The sequence below is a fragment of the Brachypodium distachyon genome, chromosome 2 (genome assembly GCF_000005505.3).
Source record: "Brachypodium distachyon strain Bd21 chromosome 2, Brachypodium_distachyon_v3.0, whole genome shotgun sequence".
Taxonomy (NCBI): Eukaryota; Viridiplantae; Streptophyta; class Magnoliopsida; order Poales; family Poaceae; genus Brachypodium; species Brachypodium distachyon.
Genome location: NC_016132.3, coordinates 33,507,606 through 33,525,301, shown reverse-complemented (window position 1 = coordinate 33,525,301; position 17,696 = coordinate 33,507,606). Strand labels below are relative to the sequence as shown.

Here is a 17,696-nt window from a genome sequence, read left to right as displayed (position 1 = left end):
TTGCTACCCATGTTACTAGAATTGAAAAAATGTGTTAATGGTGATTGTAATAACACATATAATAGGTGTTACTGTAACAAAGTTGTAACATAATTTATTACATATAGGAACAGATATCATGTGTTACACCATCCGAGCTCTTGCAACACAGCTTAAAGGAACACATAAGAAATTGTGTTACTAGGGACCCCAGTAACACTTTTCTTCAGCTATAGTATCACATTTGTGTTACTAGAACCTTGTTTTGACATAGTGTTCAGCACTTCAGAAGTCGGAACTGCGCGAAGAGAAGACATCTGTGATTTGCATATGATTGACAATTTCTAAGTTTGCGTGCCAGAAGTTATTGAATTTGCCGTTGTGCTAAATGTGGTATCTTAATCTTTTGTGTCTATCATCCTGTAAAGGAAAGAAAATCTCCTTGCAGTGCATTGGGCCAAATTTTTTTTTTTACCTTTCTTTGTGACAGCAATTGCGTCTTCTTACCACGACTTCTGTGCAATGTCCTTGTTATACTGATATATCCAACCCTTTATGATCTCAACTTCTTGTCTTCTTTGTTCTATGACCCACTTTGGATCATCTTTGGTTGCAGATCTGAAGTCCAAGTGATGAGCCCCTGAACATCACCATCACAAGAAGTAACCATCCATAAATAAGTTTCGGACCGCCTCCTAAACCTTTTCTACAACTTTATGTTTACCCTTCATTGTGATAAGAGCAATGATACTGAATGATATGTTCTTGAGCACCCTGATAGTAATTCGAAGTGAAACTCAATATTATACCATGGTAAAAAAATGTTATCTGAATGACTGGAAACTGCCAACAAGATTAATCAGATTGTAAAATCTTTTTAGTCCTACCCTCCTCGGCTCCACAGGTCTCGCATTCTTTTGGAGAAGATGATGTTCCTCCCAAAGCTCTTGAGAACTTTATCAATTTTCTGCGACGTAATTATAGGTGACTTGCAACCGAACCATTTTTCTCTTGGCGTTTCAGATGCATAACATTTAAAGTCTGAATTAACACTCACATGGCCACCATATTCAGTAGTGCTCAAATGCATCCTCGGCCGGACTCTGTAGCTTGTGAGGCAGCCCTCAGACTTTTCGTAGCTTGGGAGGCAGCCCTCAGACTTTTCCTTATAACTTACGCTGGATGGCGGGAACATGATCTTGTTGGACACTGTCATCAGCATGACCGTCTCTGCAAGCCTGCACAAAAATTGTGTGAAAAGAACATATATGGTTTATTTATTTCTAGTCTTCTTTCTTTCAGTCATAAACCTGCCAGCCCCAGCCCCTGAGGCCATGAGGGTCTTCACAACCCTCTAGGTCGAAGCACTTCTGGTCACTTTTGTAATTGTAGTACAGGCTTGCCGCAGTGAAAGCTTTGTGAACAATGTCTGTTCCGTGGGTGAACTGAGCCTATCTCAGGTGGTTGGTTCTTTGTGATGGAACCAGCCCACCCAGATTCAAGTTCCAGACTTGACATGGGTGCTCGCATTTCCTGAATTTATTCCAGGCTTTAATTGGCATTGTGCTTTCAGTGGGAGTGACGTACCCGTCAACTACGAGGTGCTTGTGGTGCTGTGTTTCCCAAAAAAAACAGAAATTCCATGAGAATTACATGTTCAATACAGGAGAGGAACATCAAGTCTTGTTTGATAGCTCTGAAAACACTTGCTGCTCTGGTCATCTGTTTGGTATAATGCAGATAAGACAACAGGTTACAAGTGACAAAACCTCTTTGACTGGGTAAGCAGGCAGATTCATCAGGAAATTGGCAAGGGTTGGATAGTCCACCATGGCGGTGTACAAGATGGTTGTCCATAGCCAGTTGCTCAGCGAGTCTTCACGGTCCTGAAATTTGGAGAGATAACACAATTTTATGAACCCGGTTCACCATTGATTAATTGCGTGCAAGCCACGGCATTCTTCATTAGTTGTTCATCACTCTGGCAAAATTATCCATTGCAAATTTAGTGTACAATCTCTGTGTCAGCAAGGCATTTTTTCAAAAAAACTTAGCAATTCATTTTCTCATGTGTTTCCTGCCTGCAAGATTTGGCTATTTGTTTGATTTACTTATACTTGGCACAGCAGAAAATTGACATTAATTTCTTTTTTCTCACTGTATAATAAGATCGAGGCTAATGTATTTTGTTGGACAAGCTTACTTGCAGGTCCTGAATGTTTTGCTGAGCTGCAAGAGCCCTTTGTCACTGGATCTCCTTTCATCCAGCACATCCCAAACCACCTTGATGACACTGAAGCAGTTCTTGCTCTCAGACTGCAAAAACAGTTGCAAGCAACACTTGAGTCAAAGATTCTACATTTGTGTGTTGAAATTTCAGCTTGGGACAAAGGACTAATTAAGCAACAATCAGAGAGAGATGTCACTACTCACTAGTATGAAAGCCATTATCTTTCCCTTTTTAGTACTGATGAGCTAATGAATTAATAGATGAGTTACTGGCAAAGTTACAATCAACTCAAGATATCATGTAGTAGTACGTTATTATTGAAAAAACATTTCAGGGTTCCCATTAAAAACAAGCACGCCACATATCTTTTCAAGAAAGCAAATGGAGGGCCTGATCCGCAGCTGCCTATTGATAGTCCTCCGGCGTGGTTAAGTGTCGCAATCTAATCTAGCTAATCAACAGCTGAAATCACCACCAGCCATGATGAAGTCCTCATCAAGGCCTCCCCAAGACATGTACATCATTGGCCAGCCAATGCCATTTTTTTTTCAAGAAACTTTGTCTTTTTCTTTTCGAGAAACTTTGGCCGGTCCTCGTCTAACCGCACGCTGTAACAATTATCGAAAGAGACCAACGGTAATCCAGCGAATACGAATCTTGGTAAATTCCACTGAAATGGAAGCATAACCATGTGATTTTTTTAAAAAAAAAGAGGATAACCGTGCGATCGATCATCAAACACATCCAAGTGTCATGCTCATATGAAGCGTAAAGGGGTTATGGAATATTCACAGTCCACGGCTGTTGAAAAGCCATCAAGTGGGTGCCAAGTACAGATAACCATTAAAAGGGCAATCAATCAATGATCATTGGTCCTGTTTGTCCAAACTAACTAATGCCAATACAGAGACTCCAACCGATTGCCTATCTATTATAGTGAACAACAGGTGTTCACATCTCTTCAGGCAAGATTAATCAGCAGTAGTACTATCAGCATCGATTCAGCATCCGTCAGTTCAAGAGACGTACAAGCTGTACCCCAGCTTACAGGTCAGAAGGTTCTGCCGATCGATGGTCCAATGGCATTGGGCCATGGCAAAAAAATTTGACCAGATCTTGCTTGTTTTTTATGCTACTCCTGATTTTTTCACCATTGGGCCATGCCCTGAGCTATTCGTGTGCCCGACATGCATGGTAGCGTAACCATAAAATGACATATAAATAGGTTTATTTTCTCCAAATTCTTTTATTAGATAAAAAGGACAAAGCTAGCCTGAGCTTTAAACCTTGATACTGCTAGGTTGGCACGACAACCTAACTATGAGCCTCCAACGCGCCTGCTCCTCTTCGAGCAGTTTCAAACACTATCTCCTTCGTTGCAAAAATCGACATGTTGCTTTGTATGAAATTTGGTAAGAACATAATCATGGCTGACTAATCGTAGCAATAATGATATGAAATCTTCTTTCATCATAGTCCTAATCTTTCTTATACAACTATCAGGTCAACATACAAGCAGTCAAAATCTATTCCAACTATGGCACGATGTCCTTAAGTACAAGGCTATACCTTGCCCACATGGAGATGCCAAAATTAACTTCCATGGTCAGTTTACTTTTTTTTCCGAGAAAACGCAAAGCTTGCGTCTCGATGCATTGATAGAAAGAATGTATTTACAAGTCCAAGAACAGGCCAACACAACCAATTACTCAAAACAAGAACACGACCAAAGACTGCTAGACTACCATTACAACCAACGCCACCAAACAACCCTAGGCCTAAATGCCAAAACACAAAAGTACAGGATAGCGAAGAAGGCGCCGCGGCCCGCCGGCCTCGTAGAACTCGAAGACAAGCCCGTGAGGCGTCTCGTCAACTACAGAAGCCTCAGGTCTCCTATCGCCGCACTCGTCCCGACCATTGCGCCACCATATCTCACCGCTCCCCTATTGGTCGTAACAAAGGCCCAGCTTCGTCCGTCGAAACCTGTTGAGTGCACCCATGCGACCAAGATGCCGCAGCACGGGATCCTCCGCTAACCACTATCCTTGCCGTCCAAGATGGCGCACTTGCACGATGCCAGTGTGCCCGAGACCTCCTCACTAGAGCCAAGGCAGATGCCACAGGAACATACTCCAACCAAGGGTTATCCTCCAAGAACAACGCCTCCGACAAGGGAGCGACGTCAACAACGTCGCCGTTGTCCGATCCAGCAAGCCAAATCTGGGTTTTCACCCGAAGGATTGGACCACAGTCCACAGCGCATGGAGGTTAGCTGGGGCTCCTCGACGACGCCACCAGGGAGGAAACGACGCCCGAGAGCGTCGCTGTCGTCGGCACCGATAGATATCAGGCAAGGCTTTCACCCGGAGCGCCACGAGCAAAACAAATGTAACAACGGCAACCCGCAAAGGAACAGTAGCCAAATCTAAGCAACGCCGACAACCACACTTGTGCAAGAACCTTGGATGACCCACCGTCCCGCCTTCAGAAGCCACCACACGCCGCACAACTTGGTGCACGCACCAGCAACTATACCAACCCAGGAAGGTGTTGGTATTGTGGCCCAAACGACCTGTGCACAGACTAACCCATACCCGCGGCGAAGACACCCAGATCTGCAGTTAGAAGACAGTGCACACGACGACACCCCGAGCTAGAGCCAAGCCACGAGGTATGTCGTACCGGTGGTACACGGGGTCCCACTGATACGGGACGCGTGGGTCGCCAGTGATGAAGCCCCGTCAGGAAGACCTCCCGCGATGAGTCCGGGAAGCCTGCCTCGAGGAGACGACCCTTGATGAAGGTGAAGCTAAGGGCCGAGTACAAGAAGCCCCCCGGGAACCCCGGTCCCGGGAGCTGAAGGAACGCCTCCCAGCAACTAGCAGGTGCCCTAGCCGGGAAGGGGCACCCCCCAAACCCACGCTCGAGCATGCAGGCAGGACCCGCAGAACAGTGAAGACAGGACAAGACGGCAGGCGCAGTGCATTTAATGCACCGACAAGAGTTTTATCAGCAGGCCTAGACTTGCTTAGCAAGGCTAGGACGACTACCCTACGAACCATTTTTTCTACCGTGTACAGTGGACCGGGCGCTGCATGGCGTCCAGCATGGGTGAGCAAAGTTGTACTTCATGTGGCTGTGACACGCGTCTGGGAAACATGTCGCGCTGCATGCATAGGCACCTGTTGTATCCCCTTGTCTATAAAAGGAGGACCGATGCCACCGGTCAAAGGGTTCGGTTCTGTTCAGTTTAGGATTCACCCAAGTAGTCAAGCCCTTAGAGGGACAAGTAGCAAAGTCCGGGAGCTCCCCGGCAACCTGTAACACTCATACTGAGAAATACAACTCCCAAGCTGGACGTAGGGTATTACACCTCCGGGTGACCCGAACCTGGGTAAACTCTCGTGTCTACACTTCGTGTCCATCGCCACGCCGGCGATCGCCGGAGCGATCACCTCGCCCTCCATCAAACCAAAAAAGGGGGTGCTCAGCATCCCCGGTGCCGGAGACCCGTGCTCCGACATCTGGCGCGCCAGGTAGGGGGGCGTGCAGAAAGCTTCGGGTGACCGCCGGCGTCATCGTCTTCAACACCGGCTTTATCTTCTACGACATCTTCAACGAGTAGCTCGCTATGCCACCCAAGAGGGCAGACGAGCCTCGGGTCGACTTGCGCGACACCCTCGCCATGCGCACTAGATCCCACAACGTCGCCCGCGCCAGCCAGCGAGTCCACTCGTGGGCTGAAGACGCGCAGCGACAACCGCACCACGAGCATAGCGTGTCGCGTGCAACGGAGTCTCGCCCCACACATCCGAGGGCATCGGGTGACAGGGTGGAGGGCAGCCGGTCGGAGAATCGGCAGCCTCCCGCCCAGACCCCGCGGAAGCCATCATAGCCGCGCGTGTCATGGTGCGCTACGAACCACCGCGAGGCACGCCGGCGCATGAAGCGTGGAGTGCGGAGCTGGACGCACTCCACGCGCTCGCTGCCCAGCAGCCGCAAGGCGAGGGCGGCCTGGCCGCTTCAGACCGAGGACAGAACCCGGGATGTGGAGACGCGCCCCGCGTCTCAGGGCACGGAGAAAACCCTCCCCCGCCGGGAGGGCAAGGAGGCAAGGATCCCATGGGGTCCTCAGACTCATCACCGACCGTTACGCTGGGTGATGCGCGGGGCGTCCTGAACGCCCGCCAGCAGGAAGACTTCCGCCGCGCTTGGAGCGCCGGCGCTGGTGTCTCACGCCAGCGCCCAGAGGAGCAGGAAGATGCTCCCATGGGCGCCAAGGACGGCTGCGCCGCATTTACTCACGAGCTGCGCCAGGTGATGTGGCCCCGCAAGTTCCGAGCGTCGACACTCGGGACGTACGACGGGACCGTGAATCCCAAGGATTTCCTCCTGACCTACACGTTGGGCATGCACGCTATTGGTGCCGACGACAAGGTCATGGCCAACTAGTTCCCGATAGTCCTCAAAGGATCAGCGAGAACTTGGTTGCTCAACAGGCCCGCCGGGTCCATAGCCTCCTGGGCTGACCTACGCGAGTAGTTCGTGAACGTGTTCCCGAGCGGCTACAAGCGCCTGGGAACCATGGTGGAACTGCACACAGTAGTGCAGAAACCGGGGGAGACGTTGCGGGACTTCACCAACAGGTTCTCCAACCTCTCGCCATCAACGTCTGCGATCCGGAGATGCATGAGAAGCTGAACACGCACCGGATCCGGACAACACGGGACCTCTATGCTCTCGCGCACAAGTGTGTGATGGCTGAGGAAGGGCGCCTGGCGCCCGAGCTTGCCACCAAAGCGGCGGCAAACCCGCCGGAGGGCTCCGGGAAGAAGGGCTCCGGAAACGTGGCGGGAAGCAAGTGCTTGCTGCAGAGCCGGGGGCTCTCCAGAGGCCCACCAAGAAGGCGGCGTCGGCGGGGGCATTGGGTAGAAAGCCGGCAGCGGCCGCGCGCTGCCCCATCCACACCAACGCCACCCACGACGTGCAGGACTGCCGCACTCTCCAGACCATCAAGGAGAAGCGCGAGCAGCGCCACGAGGAGCGGCGCGCTGCCAGGGCTTGCTTCAACTGTGGGGACATCGGGCACCTCTCCCGGTACTGCCCGAAATACCCCCGCGGCGGGGCAGGCCGGGGCCTGGCCGGCGGCGGTAAAGAAGAACCCGCGGGGGGTCGCGGTCAAGCCCGCGCCGGCTAGGACCGGCCTCCCCGGGGACGCGACAAGCCTCGCGCCGAACAGCGTGAGGATGACTGCAGCGACGATGCCGACGAGCCTGGCTTCTAGGAGCCCCGCGACGTCGCCTGCATTCACGGGGCAGCGTACGCTCTCACGTCTCACGCTGCCGTGAAGCGGCTTACGCGTGAGGTCTGCGCCCTCCTCCCCAGTGTGGAGGCGCAGTAGCCGTTGAGGTGGTCGCACGTGCCGATCACCTTCAATTCGGACGATCACTCACCCGATCCGTCCCTTGGGGTCAGGGGTACTCCCCCTCGTGGTGTCGCCGATCATAAACAATGTGACGGTGACCAAGGTACTGGTGGACAGCGGGGCAGGCCTCAATCTGCTGTCCACCAAGCTAGTGGAGAAGCGTCAGCTGCCCCTGGAGCAGATGAGGCCACCGACCCGTTCCGGGGGATCAACCCCGGAGTGGTGCAGCCCATGGGGCGAATCATGCTCCCGGTGACCTTCGGTTCCTTGGAAGCGTTCTGGACTGAGCACATCATTTTTGATGTGGCTCACACCCCGTTGCCATACAATGGGATCATTGGTCGGCCAACGCTGATCAAGTTCATGGCGGCAACCCATTGCGCCTGTGGCGTGATGACGATGCCGTCAACATACGGCGTACTCTCCATCAAGTGCGACCTGAAGGACGCTGCTTGGTGCGTGGGCAAGGTCGTGAAGACCTCCGCAGTGGCGGATCCCGGCGACTACGACGTTGCCGGGAGCGAGGATCCACTTGCGGGTGAACAACCCGCACAGAAGAAGGCGCGAGCCGCTCCCGGACAGGATGCCGAAACTGAAGGAGGAGGGCACAAAGGTGAAGAAGGTGCCACTACATGCCGGCAACGAGGCACGCACCATTTCCATCGGTGCGAGCCTCGGCGACAAATAGAAAAGCGCCCTCATCGCCTTCCTCCGGGAGAACTCTGACGTGTTCGCTTGGGAGCCGTCAGATCTTCCCGGAGTCCCTAGGGAGGTGATCGAGCATCGGCTGGCGGTGCGGCCGGACGCGCGGCCCGTCAAGCAGAAGGTTCCTCGGCAGGCACAAGAACGCAAAGACTTCATCCAGCAGGAAGTGGAGAAGCTCAAGAACGCCGGGGCAATCAAGGACGTGTTGTACCCCACTTGGTTAGCGAACCCTGTTGTAGTCCCGAAGGCTGGAAATAAATTGCGCATGTGTGTAGATTTTACTAATTTTAATCGTGCATGCCCTAAGGACCCCTTCCCTATACCCCGAATCGATCAAATAGTAGATTCTACAGCAGGTTGTGAGTCTTTGTGCTTTCTAGATGCCTTCTCCAGCTACCATCAGATTAAGATGGCAGTCGAAGACGAGGAGAAAACAACGTTTATCACCCGGTTGGCTGCTACTGTTACACGTGCATGCCTTTCGGGCTGAAGAACGCGGGCTCGACATTTCAGCGCGCCTTGCGCGAGTGTCTGGGACCCCAACTAGGCCGGAATGTCGAGGCCTACATGGACGATATCGTCGTCAAGTCGCGGCGTAGGGACTCGCTCGTCGGCGACCTGCAGGAGACGTTCGACAACCTCCGCAGGATCAAGCTCAAGCTTAACCCCGAGAAGTGCACGTTCGGTGTGGACTCGGGGCATTTGCTGGGCTTCTTGGTCTCTCACAGGGGAATCGAAGCCAACCCACGGAAGATCGAGGCGACCGAAAAGATGGAGGCACCCCGCAAGGTCAGAGACGTCCAGCGCCTCAACGGGTGCGTTGCGGTGCTTGGGCGTTTCATATCAAGGCTGGGCGAGTGAGCCCTGCCTTTCTTCTAGGTGATGAAGAAGAAGGGTCCAATCAATTGGACTCCCGAGGCGGAAGCGGCGTTCCAGGACTTGAAGAGATACCTGAAATCGCTGCCGGTCCTCGTCGCCCCCAAGCCGGGCGAGCCGTTGTTGCTATACCTGGCAGCGACGGACCAGGTAGTGAGCTCCGTGCTCGTTGCCGAGAGAGGGAAGAGAAAGTCCCGGGGGCTGAGACGGAAGGGCCGGGGGCTCCCGGCGAGCTGAAGGAACCCCCGGCAACCTCCTCTGCCCCTGGATCCGAGGGACTGCCTATACAGACTGCTCCCCCTCCCCCCCGCAGGCGGCTAGTGCAGCATCCCGTGTACTTCGTTAGCACGGTGCTGCGCGATGCCCGGGGCGGTACCCGCAGGTCCAGAAGCTTTTGCTGGGGATCCTGCTCGCTTCAAGGAAGCTGCGCCATTACTTTCAGGCGCACGGCATCACGGTGGTGTCGGGGTTCTGCCTGGAGAGGGCCCTCACTAACCGTGAAGCCACCGGAAGGGTGGCCGAGTGGAGGATGGAGCTAGCGGAGTTCGGGCTGCGTTTCACAAACACCAAGAGCATCAAGAGCACCTCTCTCGCTGACTTCGTTGCGGAGTGGACATCGACAAGCATAGAGGAAAAAGAGCCGGAAACGAGCCTTCCTAGCAGATTGGACGAAGGGTACTGGGTCATGTACTTCGACGGCGCCTACTGCTTGAGGGCGCCGATGTCGGAGTGGTGATCGAGTCACCCACTAGAGACCAGCTCAAGTTCGAAATACAGTTCGACTTCGCCAACTCCACCAACAACATAGCAGAGTACGAGGGACTACTTGCCGGGCTGCGCGCAGCAATCGCCCTCGACATCAAGCGCTTGGTTGTTCGCGGGGACTCCCAACTCGTGATCAACCAGGTAAACAAGGACCACGACTGCCCTCAGATGGCAGCATACGTGGAGGAAGTGCGAAAATTGGATTCCAAGTTCAAAGGACTTCAAGCACGTAAAATTGGATGCGGGGCTGTTGTGCGAGCTGCATGCTACCAGCAGGGGCTCCGTCGTTATCACGACAGGAGAGTCCGTCCCCGGAGGCTCGAGGTTGGAGACCTCGTCCTGCGTCGGATGCAAGGAACGAAGGCCGGGAACAAGTTGACTCCAATCTGGGAAGGCCCTTTCCGAGTAGTGCATGTGACCAGACCGGGAGCTGTCCGGCTGGAACCGAAGAAGGCTTGCCGGTGCCCAATAGTTGGAACATTGAGCACTTGCGCAAGTTCTACCCGTGAAACGGTGGCGCCTTACCCACGGGTGACGCTTCGGCAGCTGCCTCTTTAAGCTAGTGTAGCCCGGCAGGGCCCGATTGTAATCCGCTAGCACAAAGTTGAATAAAGATAGGTGTTGCTTCAATGAATATTGTGCTTTGCTATTTATGAATGCTTCTGTCTCCTGCTCTAAGCGCACAGAATTGTCTCCTCGTCCTGGGCTGTGAGCAGGGGGCTGCCGGAACCCCGAAAACCAAGCTCGTTGCCGGGACGTCCCGAAACGAGGCCTAGCAGTTGCCGGACCCGTCCGCAGCATGCTACGTGCCAGCAAGGCACCATGGGAACAGAAAGATGCTCACACCCCAGGCTAAGGTCGACTCTTCCGTGCCCGGGGGCTGGGAGGCAGGAGGTTATCGGTTGTCCAGTTTATACTATTTTTCATGCGTTCCGAATTTTTTTCGCTATGCACCTTGGGCGCTGCAGGAATTTGACATGCAGGTTAAAGATGAGGCGAAGGCACACTGTGATGCTCGTGGGGTGGTCACGGGTGTCGTTGTCTTGCAAGTAAGTTGTACATATATGGCAATTACTTCGAGGCTTGATGCAGGAAACTGAGACAGGGCCAGTGCCTCCACGCGGCGACTGGTGGTCCCGCGTGTGTGGAGGCAAGGGCAGCGCTTCGGCTATTTAAATAGACCAGAGCAAGTGCAACACCAACAACAGGCAAGAAAACAAGAGATGTCGCAGAGAGGCGATGGTGGTGCATCCCTCTGCGCTTGTCGCTGAGGGTGTTCCCACCATCGTGGCCCTGCCACATCTCTTATGAAGCGCACCAAAAATGGCGGTGCAGTGGGCGAGGGACGTCGCGAAGACGTTGTGGCGGTGCATGCCTCCGAGCATGCCGCTGGAGGGTGCACTACCACAGCATCCTTGCCACGGCTCTCAACAAGGTGCTACAAGACCAAAGAGAACGGGAAGCTAAGTATCCCATTTTGGGTCCTTGGTTTTTCCCCTTTAGTAACGCTGGTTTGTTGAGGTAAACTTGGTCCCCGTGTTGCCGGAGCGTAGGAAGGACGCTTGCGGGGTGAGGATGCCCCCCGCACGTGGCTTGCGGGTCCGTCCCGAAGGCGTGCGCGCTGGGGTAGTTAACCCGCAGGCAGAGTGACTAGCCGCTGTTGTTTGGTCCTAGGTCGGCACCGCGGGTCCGTCCCGGGTCCCTAGTCTGGCCAAGCACGTGGTTGTCGAGTCCCCGAGTATGCAAGACTAGAACACGAGAAGGATAGAACCCCTCCCCGGCAAGCTAACGTAAAGAGTTCTAAGGCGCCATGCGCCACTCGTAGGAAAATTAAAAAAAAACAGGCAATCATGCGGGAGGTTCTCTCAAGGCGACTGCGTCGGTGTCGGGTGCATCCACGAAATCAGGGGCTTCTCCGGCAACATCCTCAGCAGCGGCTTCGTCTTCATCGACCTTGCCCTGCATCCGCGCCACCATCTCGTCCACGACGCCCTGCACCGCCTCCCGGTGGGTCTTGGCCTCTTCCTCGTCCGACCAGGTGTCGAAGACCGACTCGAATGGGAAGTCCGGGTGGGCGGACTGGACCCGGGTGAGAATTTGCCCGGCGACCTGCTCGGCCGCAAGGCCGACTTGCCGGTCCCCGAAGGCCGTGACGCAGCTCTGTAGGCCGCTCAACCGGCCGACGAAGTCAGCAAAGAAGGAAGTGAAGCTCCCCATGTCTGCCCCATCGAAGGAAGCCACAGGGATGTCAAATCCTTGCAGCGCCTCCACCGCCGAATCCGCCAGTTTCTTCAGCCTGGCCACCTCCCCTGTCCTGAGGGCCCGCAGCTCGGTGTACACACTGCAAGCCTCCTGGGCCTGCAGCTTGTGCTCGCGGCACTTGGACTTCAGCCTGCCGATCCCGGACGCCTTCTTGGTGTTGTTGTCGTCGATGAGCCGGAGTTCCTGCCGCACCATATCGAGCTCGCCCTGAAAGGACGAGCCGGCATCTTGGGCGGCCTTGAGCTGCCCCGCAAGCTCGCGCTCCCGGGAGCGGGCCTGGTCCTGCAGCTCCTACTCCCGGCGCGCTGAGGCTTCGGTTGCCGTTGCAGCCGCCGTCTCCAGCTCTCCGACCTCGCGGCGGAGGCGCTGGATCTCTAGGGAGTAGCCGGACAACAAGTCCGTTTTCTCCCAGAGACGCCCCTGGAACGAGTCCAGAGCCGCTTGGTGCTCCTCCTCGCTCTTGGCGTGTGTGGCTTTCACCAGCTCGAGCTCCCGCTGGTGCTCTTGCTGGAGATCCCAAAGCTGTTGGAGGACTTCCGCCTCCAGCACCCCTCGCACAACAGGCGTCGCCTCGACTTGCCGCGCCTGCTGGAGCTCCTCCCAGAGCCGCTGCAGCTCGGTGCGCTGCTCCTCTGCCTCCCGCCGTGTCGCGCCCAGTTCCGCTACCACGCGGGCGTGGTGCTACTGCGCGTCGTTGAAGAAATTGACGAACATCTGCTGCTGCTGCTGGATGTTGTCGATCACTTGGTGTCCGTACTGGAACACGTTGGGGTCGAAGGTAATCCGACCCCATGTCCGCCCTGCGAGCTCCCCTGCTCCCGGGCTGAAGGCGGCTCCGGCGGAGGAGGAGGACCCCGCCGCGACCTTATGTGATCCCGAGGGCGCGTCAGGATTTGACGGCGCGCCCCCGGCCTGGCCAAGCCCTGCTGCTCCTTGCCCGTCCGAAGGGGCGAGCTGGGGCTTCGGGGGCTTCTCCAGGGCACCGCCATCTGCTCCGGATGGAGGAGGCTGCCCTGTATCACCCGCCTCCAACGGCGCTCCCTGCGTGGCGTCACCTGCGGCAGCGGTCTCGGCCCCGGCGGGCGCCGTGGCCGATTGTTGAAGGGCTCCGATGGAGGCAACCTCCGCCGGAGCATCATCGTCAACCTCACCGGTGAGGTCAATTACCCGCACCTCCGTGGGCGTGGGCACAGCCGGAACCTCCCCGCCAATTGCACAAGGGGCACCTGCGTCAAGTACGGAAAACGGCGCAGATGAATAAAGGAAGGGTGGGAACTCGCACGTACCTGCCGCCGGGCCGGAGCCCTGCGAGCTCGAATCGGGGACCCTCGGGTCCCCAGTGGCCGTTGCCGCCGTCACAGCAGTCGCGTCAGCGGCGTCCCGTCGCCGCCGCCCGATGCCGGGCAGGACTTCTTGGTCGGGTCCGCCGGTGACGTGCTGGTCTGCCCCCTCTTCCTCGATGAACTGAAAAGCACAAGAACAAGTTAGTCAGGCACACAAGAAATTTTGTGAAATCAAAGGCGTTTTGGACAACACTGAACTTACCCCGCCGGTTTGAGCTTGAGCACCCTGTCCGCCAGGATGCTCCTCGCCGGAGGGCCGCTTCGCGCGGGGGGAGTTGTCGGAGCCGGTGGGGTGGTAGGGGTGGCTGCCGCAGCCTCATCACTGCCGCCGGAGGCCCCAGCCCCCGTGTCGCCGTGAGGCTCCTGAGGCTGCGGGTTGGCCTCCTGCCTGCCTGCCCGCTCCCCCGCAGACCGCCTCACCAGGGGGACGTCGTCTTCCTCGTCGTCCTCCTCTGGTGCGACCCCGGCGGCTGCCCGGGGAGCGTCGTCGTCGTCGTTGCTGAGGTCTCCTCCGACGCCCAGCGAGGAGTCGTCGGAGTTCGAGCCCTCTGCCTTGGCGGAGGCCTGACCTTGGCCCCCTTTCCCCGAGTCGGCAGCCGGCTCCTTGCCCCTCTGGGGCCTGGGCGGCGGGGGGGAGGGTTGCGCCGAGGGGTCCTCCACGATCCCCCACTCGTCGCAGAGTGGGAGATCCCGAGCTCCCGGGTTTGGGATCCCGGCGAGGAGCGGGTGCCCTCCAAGCGGGGGCAGCCGGTAAGGTTCGTCCTCGCCGGTGATGCCCCTCACCCAGAACTGCACTTCCTCTGGGAGGAGGTCCGTGCGCTGCAGCCGGGTCCGGTCGCCGGCCCTGATGTACATTCACGCCGGATGTGAGCGCCGCTGCAGGGGAGCCACGCGCCTCCCGATGAAGTGGCGCGCTGTCCGTGAGCCCAGCCTCATGGAGCGCCTTGATCTTCACACAGATTGGGGCCAGCTCCTCGTCCTTCTGGTCGCGGAGCGTCTAGTCGTCAGAGCCCTTCGTAGGCCCGAGGGGCTCCTCGTGGAACTCCTGGAGCTCGTCGGTGCGCACCCAGCACCAGTCGCGGCACCACTCGTGCTCGATCTTTTTCTTCCCCAGCTCGATGAACTCCGACTTGATCCTGTCGCGGAATCGAAATACCACCCCCGAGGACAGGGGAGCCTTCTTCTCCACCCTCGGGTAGTAGTAGTGGCGGAATAACGCCACTGACGACATCACCCCCACAAACGCTTCACAGAGGTGTTGGAAGACAGCCAGTGTCAAGAACGACGTGGGGTGAAGCTGCGCCATGATGAGCCCGTAGGTCTCCATGATGGCTAAAAAGAAGTAGGAGTGCAGCGGTACGAACCCAGCAAGGATGAACCTCCCGAAGAACCGGAAATACTGCCCGTCGCGCTCCGCACCGATGGGGAGAATCCGCGTTGGCCCGTACTCTTTGTGCTTGGTGGCCAGCACCAAGACCAGCTTGTCGACCCCCTCACCGTTGTACCCGAGGGGGAAGAAGGCGAACTAAGCCCACATTTCCTCATCCTTCCGGGCCCTCTCCGACATCTCCTTACTGGCCTTTTCGCGCTTTTCCCCCTTGCTGGTGCTCCCCTTGGGATGGTTCTGGCCCTTGGAAGACATCGGCGGAGGTGGAGAGGTGGTCTGGTCAGAGTTGGGGGCGCGGAGAGCTTGGGAGGAGGCAATGGCAGAAGCAAGAGGCAATGGGGAGTGCCCGCCGCCGGCCTTGGGTATTTATCGAGGCTGGCGGGCCGCAACGGACACCCCCACGATCAGTAATAAAGTGCCCTAAAGAATCGGGGATTAAGAGGAGGGTGCGCGATGTGGCCTTAACCCTCTGGTGATTAAGGGGGATAAGGCACGAAATCGTGCGCCCAACCGTTTCGCTCGGAGGAGTGGAACTATAAATGCGTCCCGTGAGGCTGGGTGCCAGAGGGGGTTCTCCCTTGGGACCCACACGTCGGATAGGGCGTAGCCCGGCAACCGACCGAGGATAGCACTTGCTGGAAGATTCAGGGCTGCCGGCCCACGCCCGGGGGCTACTGTGCGTACCAGTGGCCCACGGGGTCCCACTGATACGGGACGCGTGGGTTGCGAGTGACGAAGCCCCGTCAGGAAGACCTCCCAGGATGCGATGAGTCCGGGAAGCCTGCCTCGAGGAGACGACCCTTGGTGAAGGTGAAGCTAAGGGCCGAGTACAAGAAGCCCCCAGGAACCCCGGTCCCGGGAAGCTGAAGGAACGCCTCCCAACAACTAGCAGGTGCCCTAGCCGGGAAGGGGCACACCCCAAACCCATGCTCGGGCATGCCGGCAGGACCCGCAGAACAGTGAAGACAGGACAAGATGGCGGGCACAGTGCATTTAATGCACCGACAGGAGTCTTATCAGCAGGCCTAGACTTGCTTAGCAAGGCTAGGGCGACTACCCTACGAACCATTTTTTCTACCGTGTACAGCGGACCGGGCGCTGCATGGCGTCCAGCATGGGTGAGCAAAGTTGTACTTCATGTGGCTGTGACACGCGTCTGAGAAACGTGTCGCGCTGCATGCATAGACACCTGTTGTATCCCCTTGTCTATAAAAGGAGGACCGATGCCACCTGTCAAAGGGTTCGGTTCTGTTCAGTTTAGGATTCACCCAAGTAGTCAAGCCCTTAGAGGGACAAGTAGCAAAGCCCGGGAGCTCCCCGGCAATCTATAACACTCATAGTAAGAAATACAACTCCCAAGCAGGACGTAGGGTATTACACCTCTGGGTGACCCGAACCTGGGTAAACTCTCGTGTCTACACTTCGTGTCCATCGCCACGCCGGCGATCGCCGGAGCGATCACCTCGCCCTCCATCGAACCAAAAAAGGGGGTGCTCAACATCCCCGGTGCCAGAGACCTGTGCTCCGACAAGGTACCGCCAGATGAGCGCAAAGGCGCGCGTGGCACAACCTGCCACACGGCGTCGGCGACCACATCAGGCCACAAACCAACACCCGCCTCCCTCCGGGCACCGGCTAACCACATTTGGCCTGCCAAGCTGGTCAACACGCACAAGCACGCCTCCTGAGCCATCTCCCGAACAGCCCGCAACCTCCAAACACACCCTCCCAAGCGCGGCCTACCGCCCAACAATCAGCAGCAACATACCCGCATCCACATCGCAGCGACGGCAGCGTCGCCGACCCGTCGGAGAGAGCGTCACGCTGGGCGCGTTGTCCAACCGATAGCGCAACACCAGCAGGGGCGGCACTCCAGGACCGAATCGCCGGCCGCAGCAGAAGAAGGCCCCACCGACGCACCACCACCAGCAGCATCGCGCGCCTGGGCCATGGGCCGGAATCGACAACAGCGCGCCTGCCCCCGCCGCATCGGGTCACCGCTCGAGGGTGCGAGGCACCGCCGCACGCCCGGCCCTTGTCACCGGAGCCTGCCGCCGCATGTGACCCGCCGCTTCGGCCGCCGTGAGCCGGATCTTTGTCGCCGGAACTGCCGCCGCACGCCCCGCGCGCGCGAGAGAGAGAGGGGTGGGAAGAGGACGACGGGATGGGAGGGCAGCGGCTGGAAGGCCCTGCCGCCGCCGCGGGCCGGCCGACGGCCGCCGGCAGCGGCGGCAGGGAGAGAGAGGCGGAGAAGGTGAGGTTGGAGGTGGCGGCGGGGTATCGCCCCGTGAGTCGCAGGAGCGGCTCGCAGAGCGCTAGGGTTTTACCCATTTTCTCATGGTCAGTTTACTTGATCAATTCTAGTTTTAAGTAGTAGATTCTTAATTACTCGTGTAACACGCGGGCGCTCTCAGACTCTGTTGAACAAAAATATTGTTTCGACAAAAATAGAACATGTAAATGCTTCTATGTCTGTGTACCCGTAGATTTCTAGTGAGAACAACAAGTTTCTCACTCGAGTGAAAAGACAAATTTGTTTCTAAATCACATCAAGTCAAATCAGGTTTGACCATATATATGTCATCAAGTTCATCGAGAGTAGTTACTAGTGATCGGATCCAATCCATGAAAACGGCCCTATTTCTCTTTATTAGAACATCCGTAAGACTCATTTTAGGCTCTTTTAATCTTATGTTTTATTCTACAGAAAAACATTTATTA

General features: G+C 56.4%; 1 pseudogene; it reads right to left on the bottom strand.

The window, feature by feature from the left end:
- Positions 1-482: 482 nt before the first annotated feature.
- Positions 483-16,668, bottom strand: LOC100824283 (annotated as a pseudogene).
- Between the last annotated feature and the right edge of the window lie 1,028 nt (positions 16,669-17,696).